This window comes from Lacerta agilis, chromosome 16 (genome assembly GCF_009819535.1).
Source record: "Lacerta agilis isolate rLacAgi1 chromosome 16, rLacAgi1.pri, whole genome shotgun sequence".
NCBI lineage: Eukaryota > Metazoa > Chordata > Lepidosauria > Squamata > Lacertidae > Lacerta > Lacerta agilis.
Genome location: NC_046327.1, coordinates 3,382,752 through 3,403,364, shown reverse-complemented (window position 1 = coordinate 3,403,364; position 20,613 = coordinate 3,382,752). Strand labels below are relative to the sequence as shown.

General features: G+C 43.0%; 1 protein-coding gene across 9 annotated transcripts in view; it reads right to left on the bottom strand.

Moving 5' to 3' along the window:
- BNC2 (basonuclin 2) overlaps positions 1–20,613 on the bottom strand; it is a 363,914-nt gene that overhangs the window by 69,777 nt on the left and 273,524 nt on the right. Inside the window, exon 1 of one of the 9 annotated variants that reach the window (XM_033173626.1) lies at positions 12,637–12,655. The exons of the other annotated variants lie outside the window; for them this stretch is intronic. The gene's annotated coding sequence lies outside the window, so the exon portion shown is untranslated. Of the gene's footprint in view, positions 1–12,636; positions 12,656–20,613 lie in introns of those variants that run through there. 9 annotated transcript variants of the gene reach the window in all.

Here is a 20,613-nt window from a genome sequence, read left to right as displayed (position 1 = left end):
CACTGTGGAAGGGCGTGTGGATCCAGAATTGGCCTCCACAGACACTTACAGACTCAGTGTTAAGACTGTGTTCATGGAAGACAATCTTACTCAGCTACGAGTGACCAGCAAAGAAGAAGAGGAGGAGGATTCATTTGTAGGTCAGGACATGTAAATTTTGGCAGAAGCAGTCGAAGAAGGTGCAGGAGTGACTTCTTCTGAAGTAGGGATGCAGTAAGGCCTACTTTTCTGTTCTGCCCAGTATTTGTCACATTCTGCACTGTTTCCATTCCACTGCAGTTTGCCTTCCATCTAATACTATGCTATTCATGCTACTGTCCACTGTGGCAAAATTGCATAACTTGTGCAATTATGCAAGTTATGTTGTCATTCCATTAGTCCACTCCAGTCATTTCAAGCAAAGGAAATGCAATGCAAATGGGAGGAAATGTAATCAATTGCATATTGTTTGCAGAATCAGTGCAACAACAATGGTGAACACTTATTGTATTCACCGGGGTTATTCCAATTCCATGCACTGGATGTATAAGAGAACACCAGCAATTTCCGCTCCCATTTCCTTAAGAATTCTTCAACATTCCTGTTCTGAGGAACTGGTTTTGACCCTGCTGGCATGGTTTTGCATGATCTACTAGATATTTACAGGTGAGAAGTTGCAGCCTACACTGTAACCTCATGATCTGTCAGTAACTGGTGTTAAAACCTCTGGTTTTCATTTTTTAAAAAAGGTAAAGGACCCCTGACAGTCAAGTCCAGTCGCAGATGAATCTGGGGTTGTGGTGCTCATATGGCTTTACTGGCCGAGGGAGCTGGCATACATCATCCAGGTCATGTGGCCAGCATGACTAAGCTGCTTCTGGCGAAACGCCATTTACTTTTCCGCCGGAGGGGTACCTATTTATCTACTTGCAGTTTGATGTGCTTTCGAACTGCTAGGTAGGCAGGAGCTGGGACCAAACAACAGGAGCTACCAGTCGTGGGGATTCGAACCTCCGACCTTCCGATCAGCAAGCCCAAGGCTCAGTGGTTTACACCATAGCGCCACCCGCATCCCTCCTGGTTTTCATTTATTTCCATGCAAATATTTCTGCTTTTTAAAACTATTTCATAAAATTTATACACTATAAAATTTATATTTTTAATAATTTAAAATATATAAAATTATTACAAAATTAACACATAGTATGTTCTCGCCTCTGAAAGACTAGTACTCTATGCATGGGCTGTACTAACTTTAACACACACACAAAAAGCTACACACAAGTTTTAATGAAGTCAAATGAGTGTTTTCCTAAAAAGAAAAGAAAAAAGAATAGAATCAAGGTTTCTGAATTTTGGCTTAACCCATGAGGATCCTGTATCATTGCCCAGAGTAATTTTGGCAATGCAAATGATCAAAATCTTCATAGATTATATTTTTTTAAAGAAAAGACTCAGCAAGGCAGTTCCTCACTTTTTTATTGTGACATCTTGACCTGTCCTATTTAGAGCTATAAGCAGAATGCAGGGAGCGGCCGCACATTGCCACCCAAAGTGCAAAACCTTAAGACTTTCTAGTGGACATTTTAATAATTCTTGAGCACTTTGGTCAATGTGCTTTTCCACGCCCTCTATCATCTCTGTTTAGACACAATGAAAATAAAATAAAAAAATTCCAAATTAAGAAGAGCATTCCAGAATGCAGTGCTGATGATTAACTGATAAAGAAGAGCCTGGCACTGTCATCAGAAATCAGCAGACTACTGAGCTGGAAAAACCAGGGCTCTGGATAAATAGGACGGCCTTCTGATTTATAGAAGGCTGCTTGTCTCTTTCTTCTTGAATCATTGCATTCCAAGAGATACGGAGACCTGGTGAAGTGGGGCACAGGAAGGTCAGAGAGAAAGGTGGAAGGGGAGGGGGAGGATTTCATTTTTAAAATAGAGATTGCGATATGATTTTTGAATACTGGCTCCTCCAGTCAATTATTCTGTTGAAGATGAATTTGCCTGCCTTGTTTATTAATTCTCAGTTGATGATGGGGAAATGTGTGTCCGAGAGAGAAATCCCAAACAAGCACAAGGAAAAGCCTGTTTACTTATCCATCTATCTTGTGATAAACGCAGCATTACACAATTTAACAGACCGGTACATATACAGTTGCATCAAGTGCCGGTGATGCCATCAAGTACAAAAATAGAAAAGTTAAAGCTGAAGTTGATTCTCTGGCCAGATAAAAAAGGGAAAAGCTCGCCATTCTTGCCAGGTTTTTAAAGGCTGATGGGTAAAAGTCATTTTGAAGTCAGTATGCTGCCATTTATATAATTTGTGTATTTTATGATAATTATTTTGAATGTTCTTGTTTATTGTGCATTCTGTTTTATATTGTCGTCGTCTTCTGTTGTAAACTGCTCTGTGAATACCCAGGTATTTTCTGATGAAACATCATCATTTTCAGCTTACTGATAAAAACCAGTAAATTACCAAATGAGTTTCCCTAAATCTAAAGATTCAGCTGGAATATCATCACTTCCACTGGCCTTGTTGTTAGCAAGGCTTTCTAAGGCCCATTTGACTTCACTCTCCAGGATGTCTGGCTCAAGGTCAGCAACCACATTATCTGGGATGTATGAGACCTCCATATCTTTCTGGTATAATTCCTCTGTGTATTCTTGCCACCTCTTCTTGATGTCTTCTGCTTCTGTTAGGTCCTTTCCACTTTTGTCCTTAATTGTGGTAATCTTTGTACGAAATGTTCCTTTCATATCTCCAAATCAGCCCTGAGTGCTCACTAGAAGGACAGATCCTGAAGCTGAGGCTCCAGTACTTTGGCCACCTCATGAGAAGAGAAGACTCCCTAGAAAAGACCCTGATGTTGGGAAAGATGGAGGGCACAAGGAGAAGGGGACGACAGAGGATGAGATGGTTGGACAGTGTTCTCGAAGCGACTGGCATGAGTTTGGCCAAACTGTGGGAGGCAGTGGAGGATAGGCGTGCCTGGCGTGCTCTGGTCCATGGGGTCACGAAGAGTCGGACATGACTGAACGACTGAACAACAACAACAACAACAAATCTAAAGATCCAGTTCTAATTCTGACTGTGCAAATTTAGCATGCCCTTGATATGATTTAAGAGAGTTCTTGAAGTTTTTTTTTTTTTAATTTGTTTCACATGCTTAAATTCTCCTTAAACCTATGTGATGAATGGATAACGTGCCCTCTCTTAAAAATTGGTGTTCAGTAAAAGCTCCCACATTAATCACTTTATAATGCATTCTTTACCCATGTCTGTAATATCAGCTACTGCGAATGTAATCATCACAATCCTTCAACCATGGTTAAGGGATTAGGAACAGGCTCAGCTTCCTACTCCCTGTAGTCCAGCTCCATCCTGGGAATACACCATTGTTAAGCTTTGTTGATATTGTCTCAACTGATGGTCAGCGCTAAGCCAGGCTTTGAAATTTCAAATTGCAGTTAACAGTGTGTCCTGATTTGGGTTAACCATGGTTAAACCGGTGCTGATTCAAGCCTAGCTAGTTGGTAGGAGGAAGCCAGGTGTAATCTGTGCCAGGGACAGGAAATGATCTGTTCAATTTCACACCTGATCCTTTAACCACATTCAAGGAATTGGGAACATTACATCTACTACTACTAGTACTACTACTACTACTAACTATTAACCAATTACGATTATTTTAGTTAAAACAAAATAAAAAATAAAAAATTCCTTCCAGTAGCACCTTAGAGAACAACTAAGTTTGTTCTTGGTATGAGCTTTCATGTGCATGCACACTTCTTCAGATACACTGAAATAGAAGTCACCAGACCCTTATATATGGTGAGAGAGTGAGGAGGGGTATTACTCAGAAGGGTGCTGGGAATGGGTGATCAGCTGATAGGTGTGGGAAACACGTAGACGACTGTTAACGACTGCAATTATTACAGGGTCTTACAGGGAAAGGCAAGGGGTGAGATGGCTAAAGATAGCTTTGTCATGTATAATGAGATAAGAATTCAATGTCCTAGTTCAGACCAGGTCTCTCCATGGTTTTAAGTTTGGTAATTAGTTGCAATTCAGCAACTTCTTTCCAGTCTATTTCTGAAATTCCTTGGTATTAAGACAGCTACTTTGAGATCTTGTATAGAATGTCCTGGGAGACTGAAGTGTTCTCCGACTGGTTTCTCTGTCTTGTGATTCCTGATATCAGATTTATGTCCATTTATCCTTTGGCGTAGGGTTTGGCCTGTTTGTCCAATATAGAGAGCTGAAGGGCACTGTTGGCATTTGATGGCATACACAATGTTAGAAGTAAAACAACCACATAAACCTGGGTAACTAAGAATGTTTTTGCCTGGCACCTAAAAACAGATAGTGATGGTGCCAGCCATGCTTACACGGGGAAAGCATTCTGCAAAGAGGGAGCAAGGCCCATTCTCTCGCAAAACATTGATATTCAGGCTGCTGTTGTGTTTCTGTTTCCTTGCCTTATATAATCTGTTTGGTATTTCCTCCCTGGGTTTTGTGTTGTTTTGCTGTAACTGTGAATAATTTGCACAACACTTTTGAGTGCATAAAATGCTTTAAAACGCTTATAGCAAAGATATTGTTACTCTGTGCAATAACAGGGCTGAGAAAGAGTTACTTTTTCCAGCCTCCCCAATGAGCTGAGTCCTGTCTTCTAAAAACTCAGCGACCGTACCTATATGCTTGGGTACCTATATCCTCTCCTTGTCAAATACACTACAATATATATATATATATAAAATCCAAGTTTCCAGAAAGAGTTTTGCGTTTGCAAGGACTAAAAGGCAGAGGGAAAATGGAAATGGGAGATATATGACCTGAACATACAGATCTGTATAAATTTTAGATGGTGGCAGATTTGAGAAATCACGTATCACCCCCTTCAGAATGCATAAAAGGTTCAAATGTCCATGGCAGAAGACTCCAAAATTAGGTACTGAATCTTCTCCAGAATCTTCAAAGGCATTCAGTTCCATCATCTAAGGAAGATTAATCAAATAGATGTGGACTTTGCCAAGTTGTTGTTAAGAGACGCTGTTCCAGAAAAAGAAAAACCCATACACACAAAAAAAGCTAGAGTGATTTATCAAATAGCGGGGGTGTGGGGGGGAAACACAACACCGTTTGCCAAACATTTGCATCTTCAAAACACCTTGTTCAATTATGTGTGCACCTTCCAGAAAAAAAGGGGGTGGGGAGGAGGACCACACACAGGAGAAATATATCATGCGTAATATAATTCAGGTTCAACGAAGGGAAGAAAATGTTCTCATGTTTGGCTTGTTGTAGTGAACTTTCTGCAACTTAAAGAGCAATATCTGCATAACGTTTTGCCTCCCTCTGCACTGAATTATAGAATCAGAATCTGATTCACCACAGGCACGCTTTCAGTTTCCTCGTGAATTACTGCAAGAAGAAGCCGCAGCCTGGGAAACACAAACACCACACGCAATAAGTTATCAAGTGCTGTCTGCCATTCACAACAACAGGTGGCATCCGTGTTGTGTAATGACACACACTGTCACGTGTTGCAACGACTGACCTGCTTGCAGCCGAGGAGGGATGTTCTCTGGAAGAGCTGCCATCTGCGTGTGTGTCAAATAAATCCGGACATACCATGTCCAATCTAAAATGAATGGAAGCCCTGTTTGTACCAAGCACTTTTGCAGAAATATGCTAGGAACAGTTCGCCCATGTGAGAAAGTATGAATCACATAAGGATGCCAAGGTCAGAGAGACCTCAGGGGATCAGATGTGCCAAAGGAGGCCATGCATGAGAACACTGCCTCAAGAAACATTAACTTATGTAGAAAGTGAGACATAAGTCACTGGGGCTGTATTTGTATAGATACTCTGATGCACCGATAGTTTGCTCCAGCAATAAAGCATGCAGCTTCTAAACGTCCAAACTGCAGTTGCAGGTTGAAAAAAAGATGTGATACAGGGGTTGAGAACATGTGCTTCTCCAGTTTTTGGGTCTCCAACTGCAGCTCCAGCCAGCATGCCCAATGGTCAGGGATGACGGGAATTGTGGTCCAGCAATACCTGGAGGGCCACAGGTTCCCCGTCCCTAATGTAAGAGGAGGAACATCGCTGTGAGCCCACCTCTACAACGGACAGCTGTTTTGTGGCCAAGTTACACAAAACAACATATCAACTGAATATCCCTTTGGATCACAGCTGCTACTTGAAAGGTTTTGCTGAAGTATTTTCCCTGAGGGAATGTAGCCCCACATTGGGGGGGGTGGCCATCCCTGACCTAAAAGAACAGCTTGGGGAGAGGAGGAGGATGTGAATATTCACGCAAAGTATTTTCTGAAACATTTCTACCCCATCAAGTTGCGACATTTGACATGAAAACTGAAACTAAGGCTATTTGACACACCTCAATTGTATTTTAAAGGGAAGAAGCTGTGGTTTGCCTTCCTAATTAAAATATATTGATTTATTTTCCAGTGCTCCTTTCTTTTATGGCATCAAATTGTGGCTTGAAACAAAAGTGGCCTTGGTAGTAGTGAAACTCCTGTTCACTGTATTCAAGAGAGAGAGAGAGAGAATGTTTGGGGGCAGCTAGGAAATAAAGCTATTGCAATGAGCAACACGTTAATTATTCTGAAAATTAAGCTGTCAGCCCCACTTGTTTTAGCATTATGAACACCATAAAAATATTTTTTTTTAACGGAGGATAATAACGAGGATATGAAGACTAAAAGGAGGATTTCACTTAAAACTATCGCCCTGAAGCGCAGAATACATTTCGGGTGCTCTTTTTTCCTTAATTAAAAGATTTCAATCTAAGTATAAAGGCACAACCTCCAATTTAGGTCCCTTGTTTTTTAGACCTGCTAGAGCTAAGAGTTCTGAGGGAAAAGCGAGCCGAGCCCCCGAGGGAGGGAGTGTCTCCGGTCGCACACACAAAAAGCTCAGTCTTGCTGACACAAGAGCGGCAGGCCTGGCAAGTTGGCTGAGAGTGTTCGTAATTCCTTGCCTCAGCCAAAGGGCTTGCACAGCCTACTGAGTGACAAGACACAGAGCAAAACACTGAACTGACTCTCGCCTTGTTAAAACTTCTTCTTCCATTGATCCACAACTCTAGATTATATATTGTGTTCCCAGGTGCTTGCCTCTTTTCTATCCCAGAAATTCCTAAACTTTTCAGACTTGGGGTCGGGCTTCAACCAGAACCAAAAAGATGGAACCCACTTGGATTAAAAAAATAAAAATAAAAATAGGGCATGCCTATCTCTTTCCACCTCCTATTCTTGTCAATTTCCTTTAAAATGGGGGGATAGGGTGGTGGTGATGACCTTGATGCGACCCACTCTAAATCCACGTGCTTCGCTTCACAGATCATTAGGCTGGCTCTGCATCTGCTGAGGCATTAAATACAGAACCCAAACAAGAGGGTAGATGAGGGTGGAACTTGATTTCTAGTAACGTGGTTAGGAATCTAATTATAAGCCGACTTCTTTTCCTCTGGAGTCTGGGTGGTAGTGTACCTAGATGAAGCAAGATTGGTTTTCAAGAGCGAGAGAGAGAAGAAGAAGAAGAAGAAGAAGAAGAAGAAGAAGAAGAAGAAGAAGAAGAAGAGGAGGAGGAGGAGGAGGAGGAGTTTGGATTTGATATCCCGCTTTATCACTACCTGAAGGAGTCTCAAAGCGGCTCACATTCTCCTTTCCCTTCTTCCCCCACAACAAACACTCTGTGAGGTGAGTGGGGCTGAGAGACTTCAGAGAAGTGTGACTAGCCCAAGGTCACCCAGCAGCTGCATGTGGAGGAGCGGAGACGCGAACCCATTTCACCAGATTATGAGTCTATCGCTCTTAACCACTACACCACACTGGCTCAAAGAGTCAATAGCTTTGAAAGCAAAGGTTTTACAGCAGTCATTATTGCCAGTGGTAAAACATGTGTTGAGCAGGCTGCTTTATGGAAGTGAGTTGTGGGCAACTTACACCTGCCGGGAGTGACACCTCAACACCTTCCACGTGCTCTGCGTCAGGAGGGAGTTTGAGTATCAAATGGCAGGACAAAACTCCAAACAAAGCTGTGCTTTCCCAAGCCCAGATTTCCCAGCATGTTCACACTCCTGTCTAAGGAACATCTACGCTGGCTTGGTCATGTTCACAGAATGGAAGATGGCAGAAACCCCAGGGATGTGCTCTATGGGGAGCTGGCTTCCGGCACCAGCCCCCTTCGCAGACCAACTCTGTGCTACAAAGATGTCTGCAAACATGGCACGGAGGCTGGCAACATCAACCCTGCCATGTGGGAATCCCTTGCAGACAACAACAGTGCCTGGAGAAGGCAGTCAAGTCATGTATCCATAGCAGTGACCAGAGGAGGAATGACCGCTGGGAGGAAGACAGAGAGAAGAAACGCCCTGGTGCATCTGCAGCAGCCCAACTGGACACCTTCATCTACCCCAGCTGCAACAAAACATGTCTCTCCCACATCCGTCTCTACAGCCACAGCTGGCACTGCAACCTTCCAACAGCTTGACCTCATTCCGAAAGGCACACTCCTCCGTTGTCTCCTGAGACAGAAGGATGTCTGCTTAACACACTAATCCCACTATTGTATCTGTTCATCCCGGCCTCCCTAGTGTTTAGAAGAACTGGTTTAGTAATGGGACAAGAGAAATACAGGAAGTAATGCCTGTGTCGTGCCACCTTCAACACATGAAAAGAAATCTGTCTGCTGCCCAAGGCAACTGAGCACTGATGCAGTTAAACAATCCCAAAAAACATAGAGGGAAGACTAGAGGGACTAGGAGAGGGACGGTTCGTAATGGAGCGCCCGCTATCAATATGATTTGCCATTTGCAGAATTCTTATGTCAACAGGATCAGTAAACAAGTGTTAATATTTCCACCACTGGGATCATCTAAAGGGAATTTGCTGTAGTTAGTTGCAGAGAGCAAAGAATGAGATTGGAGAGGGGAATTGTGTCAGCCTCGGGAAGCTGGCAAGATGCAGCTGACAGGAGCGTAAAGTGAAGAGCCGCTTCAAAGCCGAGCAGGCTGTGTGACCTGAATGCTGCGCACATCATGCGCTCCTTGCAAGAGGATCAATGACAGCGTTTGCTGGGCTCTAGGCATCCCCTGTGCTAATGAAAGCCATCCTGGAAGCCAAGAGACAGGGCCTCTGGGCAACGTAAAAACTGGCATTAGCGGGAGTTTGTTATAAAGCCTTCTTCTGAGAGCACGGAGCACCAGAAGAACCTTCACCCAGCCCCCCCCCCTGTAGTACCCCACCAACTCCCCTCTGGCTGTCTGTTTAGTGTCACTCAGTTGGGATGGATCCCGTTAAAGATCTGGTGTTCGCTAAGGACTTGGAGGTGTCTGGGACGTCTGCCTCTAATCATAAACACTGCAGCTGGCAGGGACGTGATGGGGAGGGGGGGAGATCACCTTGATCCAGCACATATTTCCTTTGATGTTTCTGCAGCAAGTTGGCTGCCCAAAGTAAAAGGTACGTTGTTTGGTTTTTTGTTTGGTTTTTTTTTTTTAAAAAGAATAATAATAATAATAAAATACCCAGGCTTGACATTCTCAAATCATAACCATATGACTCTCAATTCCATGCTTGGCTTCTTTTCTCTTTCTTTCTTTTAATATTTTGTTCTGAGAAACTGGAAGAAGAGGAATCTGACAATGATAACATGAAACAGGTTTGGGAGATAATCGCAGATTCAGAAGAAAATGTGTCCAAAAAGAAACTTGCTGCTATTACCAAAAATGGAAGAAGTCTCTTGCCAAAGATCACTAACTGTGGTGACCTTAAGCAATAAACTGTTACTGATTCTGGGGGGGGGGGGACATGTGACTCCCCCTCCCGCCAAAAAAATGCAAAAACAACACAATTTGAATGCAACCACTGTTTAGAAGTACTTCTTGCCTGCCTGCTTGCTTGCTTTTTCAGGGTAGCCTAGAAAACACAAGAGCTTTTTGCTCAGTCCTTGGCTGCTTAAATGCACGCAGTGTAACAACTTTGGCTGGGTACAAACTATTATTTCTGTCAGGAAATAGGAGTGATTTCTCCCTTCTACAATGCCACTACCTCTGATTTAGCACTGGTAGCTTGAGAAATGCAGATGCATTCCTGCATTGCAGGGGGTTAGACTAGATGACTCTTGGGTGTCCCTTCCAACTCTACAATTCGATGATTCTATGAGAAGAAATGTACAGAAGAATACAACTTTGGTGGCGTTGGGAGATAGGTAGAAGCCAGTCCATTTTCCTGGTGGTGGTGAAATTGATAAGGTCAAATTGCAGAAAAATTCTGGTCCAGTCAATTTCAGCCTTAAGGAAAACTGCACTAAAACAGAGTGGAGAGAGAGCAATAGGCAGAGTGTTAAGTGGCATTCCTACAGAATGTGACCACTCCTAGCAGCGGCGAGAACTGAATCTCCTACGTTCAAAGGGCAGAGAGCCCTTAAGCATTTCATGCTTCAGAGGCTACAGCAGCCTCTCCTCAGCCGACCCATGGCTGAGAAGGTTGCTGCAATGTCCTGAACCACCGCTCATCGCTAACGCCAACACAACTTCTCCTCCTGGTGTAGCTGCCACCAAACTGGCAGGTTGAGCAGCAAGAACTCACAACATGAGTTCTCCATCTCCTAGTCATTAGGATGGCGTGCAGACAACACAAGGGTTCGAGGACACCTTCCCTCTTGAGCTTCCTTCCTGATATTCCCAGCGGCCAGAAAGGGGAATAATTCTTGAAAAGGGAGAAGGGAATCAGCTGTTCTGTGGACAAAAACCATTCTGTGTGTTCTTGCCCTTGGAGGGTTTCTTCCTTTCCTTTCCTTTTTTATTTTTTGATTGGGAATGGGCTTTAAAAGCATGGATGGGCCCCCAAGGTTTAATTCCCCCACCCCACCCCGCAGACTTAGGCAAAACAACACTAACTTTATTTCAAATGGTGCCTTGTTCATGTCAGCACCATGCTCAAAAGTACACTTAATGCACATCCGCATGCAAGCGTTTCCTTTTGCCATTATAGTGTGTGATCTTTTGCACGCTTTAAGCACCTTCAGTATTATGGCTTTTAGTAAGCATTTAGGAACGCAGTTTGAATGAATACAAATGACACAATACTGTGCCTACTTTGGCAACTCATTGCTTTTTTTCACACTGAAAGCGAAGGCTGAGATCTCTCCCCAGAAAGCTGGAGAGAACCTATGTTCCGATTATGTATACAGTAACATGCATCTGGGCACCTACAAGATATAAACTGGCCTCGATTTAAAAACGTAAAAGTTAACTTTTAGTCCGGTGCAGTTTCGGAAAGGTTTTAGGCAGCTGCGAGGCAGCCGTTCCAAAAAAGAGTCACATATTGCAGTGTGCGTTTTGATTTGGCTTGGTATTAATGTGTACTAGATCAAGTTACGTTGCTGCAAATTGGTCAGTGTCATCTCGACACAACTGAAGCAAAGGAGAAGTGACACACTGTAAATGAAACACAGTGAAGAGCTCAAGGGAGAGTAAATCACCCTACCATATCATGGCTGGAAAATTTGGGAGCTGCCGTTCCAAACCTATCTGAGATTTCGCAGGCTATTTGGACTGACAAGCATTCCCTGAGATCCCACCGAATGCTGCAGATTCAGATAAGATTCAGATTTATTGAGTTTATGCGCAGATGTACCAAGAGACAGTGCATATGTATGTCACTGGTGCTGGGGGAGGTGAGCTCAGAAGGGGTGTGAAACAGAGGTCTGTATACCCCTATATGGCAATTTCTCCCTATTTTACTGAATTGAAAGACAGAATTGAATGGCAGACACAAATGTTACAGCATTTACCTTGTTCATTCGTTCCTTTTTTATGCACGGCAAGGGAACATGGTGGCTCAAATCTTCTCCTGAGTCGAGCCTCTCTCTCCCAAAGCAAAGGACCCTCTACCAGAACAGGGTCTACATCGCAAAAGCCTCCAGCAACAGGAATCACTCATGGCAGAACTTGGCACTTCAAAGCTGGAAAGAAACTTTGCAGGCCTAGTTTACGCGAATCACTAAGCCAAACCTTGGCTTAATCTCCTGGGCATTCTGTTGCCATGCTCCATTATAATTTGGCTTAAGCACAGTGTCTGAATCTGAGGTTGGGGTTTGATCTCTCCAGACATTATGGCTCATGGTTCGCCCGGGAGAGCTAAACCATGAGCCCAGGTTCCAAGAACTCACTAAGACAAAGGATGGATCAGCTCAGCAAAGCTCAGTAGAGAACAATCAGAGGAGGAGCAAAGCAGCCACAATCTCCTCTCTCCTGAAGCCCACACAGTTTGCTTATTTGCACTCATCTGTATGTTAATCTCGTTTTTATCTTATTGTTCAATGGCTTTAGGCTGTGAAGTGGTTTTACAACTTTGTAATGAATGGAGGAATGGGCCATTGTTTGGTTTACTGTTATGTGCAAACGAGGTTGTAGACTCTGTTGCACTTGTGGATTTGATTGTTTTTAAGAATCTGACAACATCTGGATTGAACAGGTGGTGCTTTCCAAGGCGCGATACCGAAAGCCAACACAACGTGGGGGAAATCAAGAATTTAAACTTGTCCAGATATCATGCAGATGTTGAGATCACATAGTTCTGCTGTGGGTTAGCAGTGTACAAGTTTGTAACCAACCTTATTGCAATGTGGACTGAGAAGCTCAGTTGTACTGCCAATGAACCATCAGCCCACAGGTTTCTATTAAAAGGGATAAAATAAGATTGATGGAGCATTATCAATTTCATGAGCCATCAAATAACCTTTAAACATCGTGTTTTTCCTAGATATGTTTGTGAAATCCTCAACTTCTGAAATTGGGATTCTGCGTTACTTTATATTTTAGTGGAGCACAACCAATTAATAGAGAAATGTGTAGTTACTCCAGAGATGTTGGGTGGGGAAGGGAAGAGATCCTAGGTGAGTATCAGTGATTAAAAATAAACACAGAATAACATGGTGTTTTTAACTTCACTTACCAGAGATGATTTACCGGTATTTTAAAATATTTTCATTCCCCCCCCCTGCAGATAAATAGGTAAATGGCATACTTTCAACTTTCTAAGTGGCATCCCTGAATTGCTTGATTGTAAAAGAAGAAGAAGAAGAAGAAGAAGAAGAAGAAGTCAAAGCAGTTTACAAAAATATTCTTTCCTTCTATGCAGGCACGTATGTGTGTGGATATTGTGTGTGTGTGTGTGTGTGTGTGTGAGAATATATATAAATATAATCTGCTGACTTGGGATAAGTTTTAATCAATCTCTTCTCTTACAGCACAATTTTGGTTCTGAATAACAGTTTTAAAAAAATGTTTCAAAAATAATTTAGTAGAGTTGTTTTTCTGTTGTTGTTGTTGTTGTTGTTGTTGTTGTTTTTTAAAAAAACCAATATAAGTGTTTGAGATTTCTGTTGTTAATATTCTGAAGCCTTAATTCCTGCTGGAAAAAAAGAAGCGGAACACAACCAAAAGGATGTTCCAAACAGCAGCAGAACAATGAAGTATTCTGGGAGAATCTGTTAATCCCTATTGTTTTCCAGGTCTGGTAGAGAGGTACCCATGTCAGTGAAAAAAAGACATAGAAAATTGTTTACATCTGTAAACATCAAAGGGGAAGATTTTTAATGCACCCCATTCTCCTAGGACCTAGGGCAATAATCTCGTCTATTTACTCTGTCACGTGTTGAATCCTATCAGAAGTAATACCTCAAATGCTAAGTATTTCCCTATCATTCCCCACCTTATAATTGCAAGTAAGGTAGACCAGAGCCATTAATTAGAATTGTGCTTTCAGTAAGAAACATGCTCCCTGAAACACTTGCCTGAGATTTGAATTTGAAGGAAGCAATTAAGAGTGTGGTTTCTTATGAGATAAGATGGCAGGAAACACCAGTCAAAGAGCAAACGAAAAACCACCCTGGTTTTATTCCAGCCCCAAGAAACTTACTATTTACATTCTCCAAACAGGAAACCTATGATCTCTATGTGCAAACATCAATGGAGAGAAAATGGATCGTGTCCCCATAGCATTCGGATTACTGAAACATACAAGGCGCAGTTATACAAAACAGACTAATCAAATGAAGTACCTCAAATTCTGCACTACAATCTCCACCGATGCTCTAGTCAGAAACTCAATCCTGCAATGGTAACATTTTACAGAACCAGAAATTGCATAAACGTGATTAACTTTCATGCTTTACAAAGTTTGTGTAGTTGCAAAGTTCATGTTTCTGGAAGGTTGTTTGGGTTTGTTTTTTGAAGTAGGAATATTCTGTCTTGAAATTTCTGTCCCGACACTGGAAAACAAGCATTGAGGCTCATGGAAAAGTGGGCAAACCGCTGGGAAGAATTTGTGGTTGTGCTGAATGAATGTAACCCATTTGGCCCTGTTCCTTTCTCTACATTTATAGTAGAAACTGCCAACACGTTTTCTGGGTTCAATTCACAAACATGAAGGCCAGAAACAAAAAGCAAAAAAGCAAGAAAAGGAACTCAGCCTGAAATCATCAGGATTCTCTCTAATATGATGCATTCTTTATCCAACATTACAATTCTCTCAAACCCTAACCCTAATCCTTGACACCCATGCCATTCCCCCAATTTAATGGGTAAGGGTGCTTAAGCAATTTTTGCAAACCCTTCATCTGTACCTCCCCACCAAATGTGTGGATTGGAATGCTAGTACCCTTTGGATTTTACACTTCTCTAAATTTCGCAATTGACTTCTTAGCTCAAAAACTGTACCAAAATGCACAAGGAAACACGTTATTTTGGGGCACAACATGTTCAGAGATGTACATTTTGTGAGAAAACATGTTCAGAATGTTGTTGGTTTTTTTAAATTGCAAAGCTATTCAGAAACTGGATGGAACGTATCTACGAATGAAAGTGACACAGGGCAGAAGCAGGCTGATCCAGTAACGAGGGCAAGTAAAAGCAGAATAAGGCAATTTCCATCAGAGGGACAACATAGGGGAAATGTTTTAACATCCCTTCCTAAGCAATACATTCCCACTCCAACACAGTCCCCTGCCAGCAGTTCAGCTTCAGGTTTCTTGTGAAAGCCCTGACTAACTTAGTAAGAGATGCCTTACCCAGTGCAGCCGAGATCATCAGGGCAAGCACTATGGGTAGTTTCCTATGGGACAGAAGCACAGTTATTGAGCCTCTTGAGCTTGCTGATCAGAAGGTCGGTGGTTCGAATCCGCACAACACAACAGTCCTAGCTGCTGCCAACCTAGCAGTTCGAAAGCCCACCAGTGCAAGTAGATAAATAGGTACCCCTGCGGTGGGAAGGTAAACGGTGTTTCTGTGTGCTCTGGTTTCCGTCATGGTATCCCATTGTGCCGGAAGAGGCTTAGTCATGCTGGCCACATGACCCAGAAAGCTGTCTGTGGCCTGAAAGTGAGATGAGTGCCACAACCCCATAGTCGCCTTTGACTGGACTTAACCGTCCAGGGGTCCTTTACCTTCACATTACCTATTGTCAATTATGACCCGTGCTTTCAGTGTTGCAGGACAAACTCTATGGAACTCCCTCCCACAAGACAGGCATCATCCCTAAGCTTGTGTGTGTGTGTGTGTGCATGCATGCATATCTATAGCTATAGCTATCTTGAGATTATAAATTTTAGAGGTTTAATTAATGTTTTCCTGCGTTGTATGTTTCATTGCTGTGAGCTGTTTTAAGACCTGCATGGCAAAAAGTGGAATATAAATTTCTAAATAAATAGATTTGAATGGAAAACCTGCAGCTGAGTGAAACAGTCGTGGATTCCCAATGCTCTGCCTAGTCTAGGAGGAAGGGGGGGGGACACAAACAATAATTTATTCATAAATGTATATAATGAAGCTTCAACGTTTTTCTAAGCAGCATGCTTGAAAGACTGCCATATTTATTGGAAGAAAAGGGTGTTTAATTCTTACCTACTAACTATGTTTGTGTGTGCAGAATTGCCATGCAAGTATCTCTTCCCTCCTTCCCTTGCACATTTACCCTTGTGAAAGAAAAAAAGAAAGAAAGACCTTGCTGGAGCACCATAGAGGAAAATGCCAATATTGTGCAAAAATACAACCATCTGGGATAGTAATAAGCAACATTCCAAGTTTGCTCTTGCCGCCCCCCTAAACTGAAATTGCCCTGATGTTGCTTTTCATTTCTTAAAAAAATTGAGTGGGTATTTACATGTAACATTTAGTTTGCACCTCAGTTCTTTCAGATTCAATCAAGAGAAGCAGGAGTTAAAAGCAGTTAGCAAAATGACTGTACGTATTAGGGCTGGCAGGTATTATTCCAATGTAGGGCCATAGTACTTGCCACATCCAGTTACAACCAAGGTATATTTACTCCCATGATGCTATTAGGGCAATTACATGATTCAGCAGTAAAAGGCTTTGCTAGTACAAAATTAAGCAAACTTCAGGTAACCTCGGAATCAGCATGGCATTGCAACGTGAACTGAAAACGACAAGCAGCTGTTGGGATGGTTAGCATGAATGCCCACCCCCCAATACTATTAAGACAATACTTTAATATTACGTGCAAAGTACCAAATAGACACAGAGGAATTACTTCACAATGATGCCAGGAATGGAGGGAAGGATCCAACCCTGAGATCACTGACAAGTAGGGGCGTACGCTAATCCTACATGTAGGCATATCAAAGATGCTCTCTCCACTATAAAATAAGAACAGGCAACAGACTGTGCACACAGTCTCTTTGCAGATCCCCTCCCTACATCTGCCTTCACTGGGGTTAGGTATCACATTGGCACTAAAGTTGAGAAGAATCTACACTGGCTCCTGGTACTTTTCTGAGCATAATGTTGGTGTTGGCCTTTTAAGACCTAAACAGCCTCAGCCCAGTATACCTGAAGGAGCGTCTCCACACCCATCGTTCAGCCCAGATACTGAGGTCCACCTCCAAAGGTCTTCTGGAGGTATCCTCACTGTGAGAAGTGAAGCTACAGGGAACCAGGCAGAGGGCCTTCTCAGTGGTGGCACCAGCCCTGTGGAATGCCCTCCTATCAGATGTCAAGGAGATAAACAGCTACACAACTTTTAGAAGACATCTGAAGGCATCCCTGTATAGGGAGGTTTTTAATCTTTAATGTTTTATTATGTTTTTGTATATGCTGGAAGCTGCACAGAGTGGCAACTCAGTCAGATGGGTATTATTATTATTATTATTATTAGTTAAGAGCTTAATTCGTTCTGGAGGTCTGTTCTTAACCTGAAACTGTTCTTAACCTGAGGTACCACTTTAGCTAATGGGGCCTCCCGCTGCCGCTGCGCCGCCAGAGCACGATTTCTGTTCTCATCCTGATGCAAAGTTCTTAACCCAAGGTACTATTTCTGGGTTAGCGGAGTCTGTAACCTGAAGCGTCTGTAACCCGAGGTGCCACTGTATTAGGTGAACCTACCAAATTTGTCCTTGTCCATGGAGTTTTCTTGGCAGGGATACTGGAGTGGCTTGCCGGTTCCTCCTCCAGGTGGATCACGTTTAGTCTAAACTCTCCACTATGACCTGTCCATCTTGGGTGGCCCTGCATGGCATAGCTCATAGCATCCCTGAGTTATTCAAGCCCCTTCACCACAACAAGGCAGTGATCCATGAAGAACTTTAATTTCTCCTCACTTTTTGCCATCACAACCTTGATGGCAGAAAGTGAGGAGGAATTAAAGAACCTTTTAATGAAGGTGAAAGAGGAGAGCGCAAAATATGGTCTGAAGCTCAACATCAAAAAAACTAAGATCATGGCCACTGGTCCCATCACCTCCTGGCAAATAGAAGGGGAAGAAATGGAGGTAGTGAGAGATTTTACTTTCTTGGGCTCCATGATCACTGCAGATGGTGACAGCAGTCACGAAATTAGAAGACGCCTGCTTCTTGGGAGGAAAGCAATGACAAACCTAGACAGCATCTTAAAAAGCAGAGACATCGGCTGACTGCCAAGGAATTGATGCTTTTGAATTATGGTGCTGGAGCAGACTCTTGGGAGTCCCATGGACTGCAAGAAGATCAAACCTATCCATTCTGAAGGAAATCAGCCCTGAGTGCTCTCTGGAAGGACAGGTCCTGAAGTTGAGGCTCCAGTACTTTGGCCACCTCATGAGAAGAGAAGACTCCCTGGAAAAGACCCTGATGTTGGGAAAGATGGAGGGCACAAGGAGAAGGGGACGACAGAGGACGAGATGGTTGGACAGTGTTCTTGAAGCTATCAACATGAGTCTGACCAAACTGTGGGAGGTAGTGGAAGACAGGAGTGCCTGGCGTGTTCTGGTTCATGGGGTCATGGATACGACTAAACAACAACAACCACCAAATTTGTGCTTTCCAAAACATTATGCAAACAGAAACATGGCAATCCTTTTCAATTCACAAGTCTTCAATTTCCCCCCAATTAATTTCACACTCTTCTGAACTTTTCAATGAATTTACTGGACCAATGTAGGGCAATTGTGTAAAGCACCATTTCTGTGCAGCCACTGTTTCACATTTGTTTATGTCTCTGTGTTGCACTGAGCTCCTTTGTCAACAAATTATCATGTCGCATCATTTGCCGACAAACACTCAGGCATTTAGATCGGAGGATGAGTAATACAAGACTTCTGGTGCAAACTGCAGGTGATGGTGCAATTGCACACTACAGTCAACGTGGTGCAGCAGTGGAGTACTGTACTAGGATTGGTGAGACACTGGTTCAAATCCTCACTTGGGAGCCCCTGGCCCAGGCAACCATCTCTCAGGGTTGTTGTACATTTAAGTGTGTGTTATGTAATAACTCATAATGCATAAAGCACAACAAGCAACAAAAGTGCCACATGAGCTGGGGGGGGGGGAATCTTAGCAGCTGTGGCATAAGCCCTGGGATTTATGCTTCTACTTGCTGTTGAGATCACAATTCTAGTCTTTTTCATTATTACTGTCGTCTTTACTTCTCTTAAACAAACAAATAATGAAACCCAATGACGTTTATCGTTACACATGCAGGGGTAGTGCTTTTTGCAAATCCACCAGCTACTCAACTCCATGGATGAAATACTTTGGTCAGTTTTTTTTTAAATGACGGCCTGCGAGGTGCTTCAAGAAACAAAACCGCCATTTGCAAGGTTACCTAAACTTCTACGTTTCCCCTACTTTCCGTTTAGAAAAGTGACAGCAAAAAGACTTTATTTATTTTTAATTATTATTATTATTATTATTATTCTGCTGCTACTGCTCTTACTACTCATTTTGCTGAGACGACCTATGACAATGTGTCTCAGGAAAGAAGCTCCTGCACAATAAAACAGCAAAACTAAAAATAAACCTTTGGGGGGCCAGAGGCATTTGTTCATTATACAAATCAAAGGAGCACGCACAGAAATGGACACAGAGTGACTGGTAATGCCCGGTGAATTTCTAATGCTTGGCTAAAATGATTTGGGTGCATTGCATGCAGATGTCAGGTATTTTAATAAAGAGCTCCATTGTTCAGGGCCCCCTCACTCCTCCATAGCTCCCAGCGCTCCTTTAGGAAGGGAGGAAGGGAGGGGGCACGGGGGGGGGAACGACACACAGCCATTCCAGCTGGGCTTGGAACCTTGTTCGAGTCAGGAAAACCACAGCTCATAAGCAAAGAGGAAGCATAATGTTCTACAAGGACAAAACATTAGCAAAAATGTCACTCAGCCCCAGTTCCACATGTTGGCTGCCACGGCCTCTTCCTCCAAGCATGCCCGATTGATATAAATTCCATCTGCTCAGCAGCCAAGTGACAGAGAAGAAACACCAGCATCTGGTCTCTATTGCTGTCGGGTTTTTGTTCCATGTTAGACCTTAGCTAGAAACATATGAAGAGATGAAGGCCCTGGCAAGCGACTAAAAGGCTGCACTGGCACAAGAGAGCCTTTCTGATGCTTTTCACACTTCACTTTGGATTTTTACAGGGGAAAAGGCGGAGGGGACTTGATAAACTGCGCTTTAGGAGCCAACAGGCCTGGAGGTCATTTAGTCTTTGAAAGTGTGTGTGTGTGTGTGTAAAACTGAACAGCACCAACATATTTTCTCTCTCTCTCTCTCTCTCTCTCTCTCTCTCTCTCTCTCTCTCTAGTGCAACAAAAGGTAACTAAGTCACACAAGAATGTGACTCTTCAGCTAACCTCCCCCCAGTCTCTTAAACATCCACTGGTTTGGATATGGTCCCGAAGCACTTTATATTCTCTTGAAGAGCAGCTGGAAAATGCCAAAAGACCAAACCAGACGAGCTCTCTGTTTAACCCTGCTGTGTCTGGCAAGATGTTGCTTTTGCTGAGCTACAACTGGGAGAAGCACAGGAAGGGCCTACGTGCAAATGCAGGGCTGTTGTTGTTTGTTTTAAAAAAGAAATAACCATTTTCAACTGTGGCTGCATGTTTCTGCAGAACAATCTTCAATGTTGGCAATGTTGGTACGCTGAAGTTCAGGCTTCCCCAACCCTCCCCAACCTTCCAGATGTTTTGGACTACAACTCCTGCCAGCGCCAGCTATCACACCTATACTGTCTGGGGCTGGTGGGAGTTGCAGCCACAAACATCTGGAGGGTACCAGGTTAGGAAAGGCTGCCATGAGAAAGAGCTGCTACATGCGTTA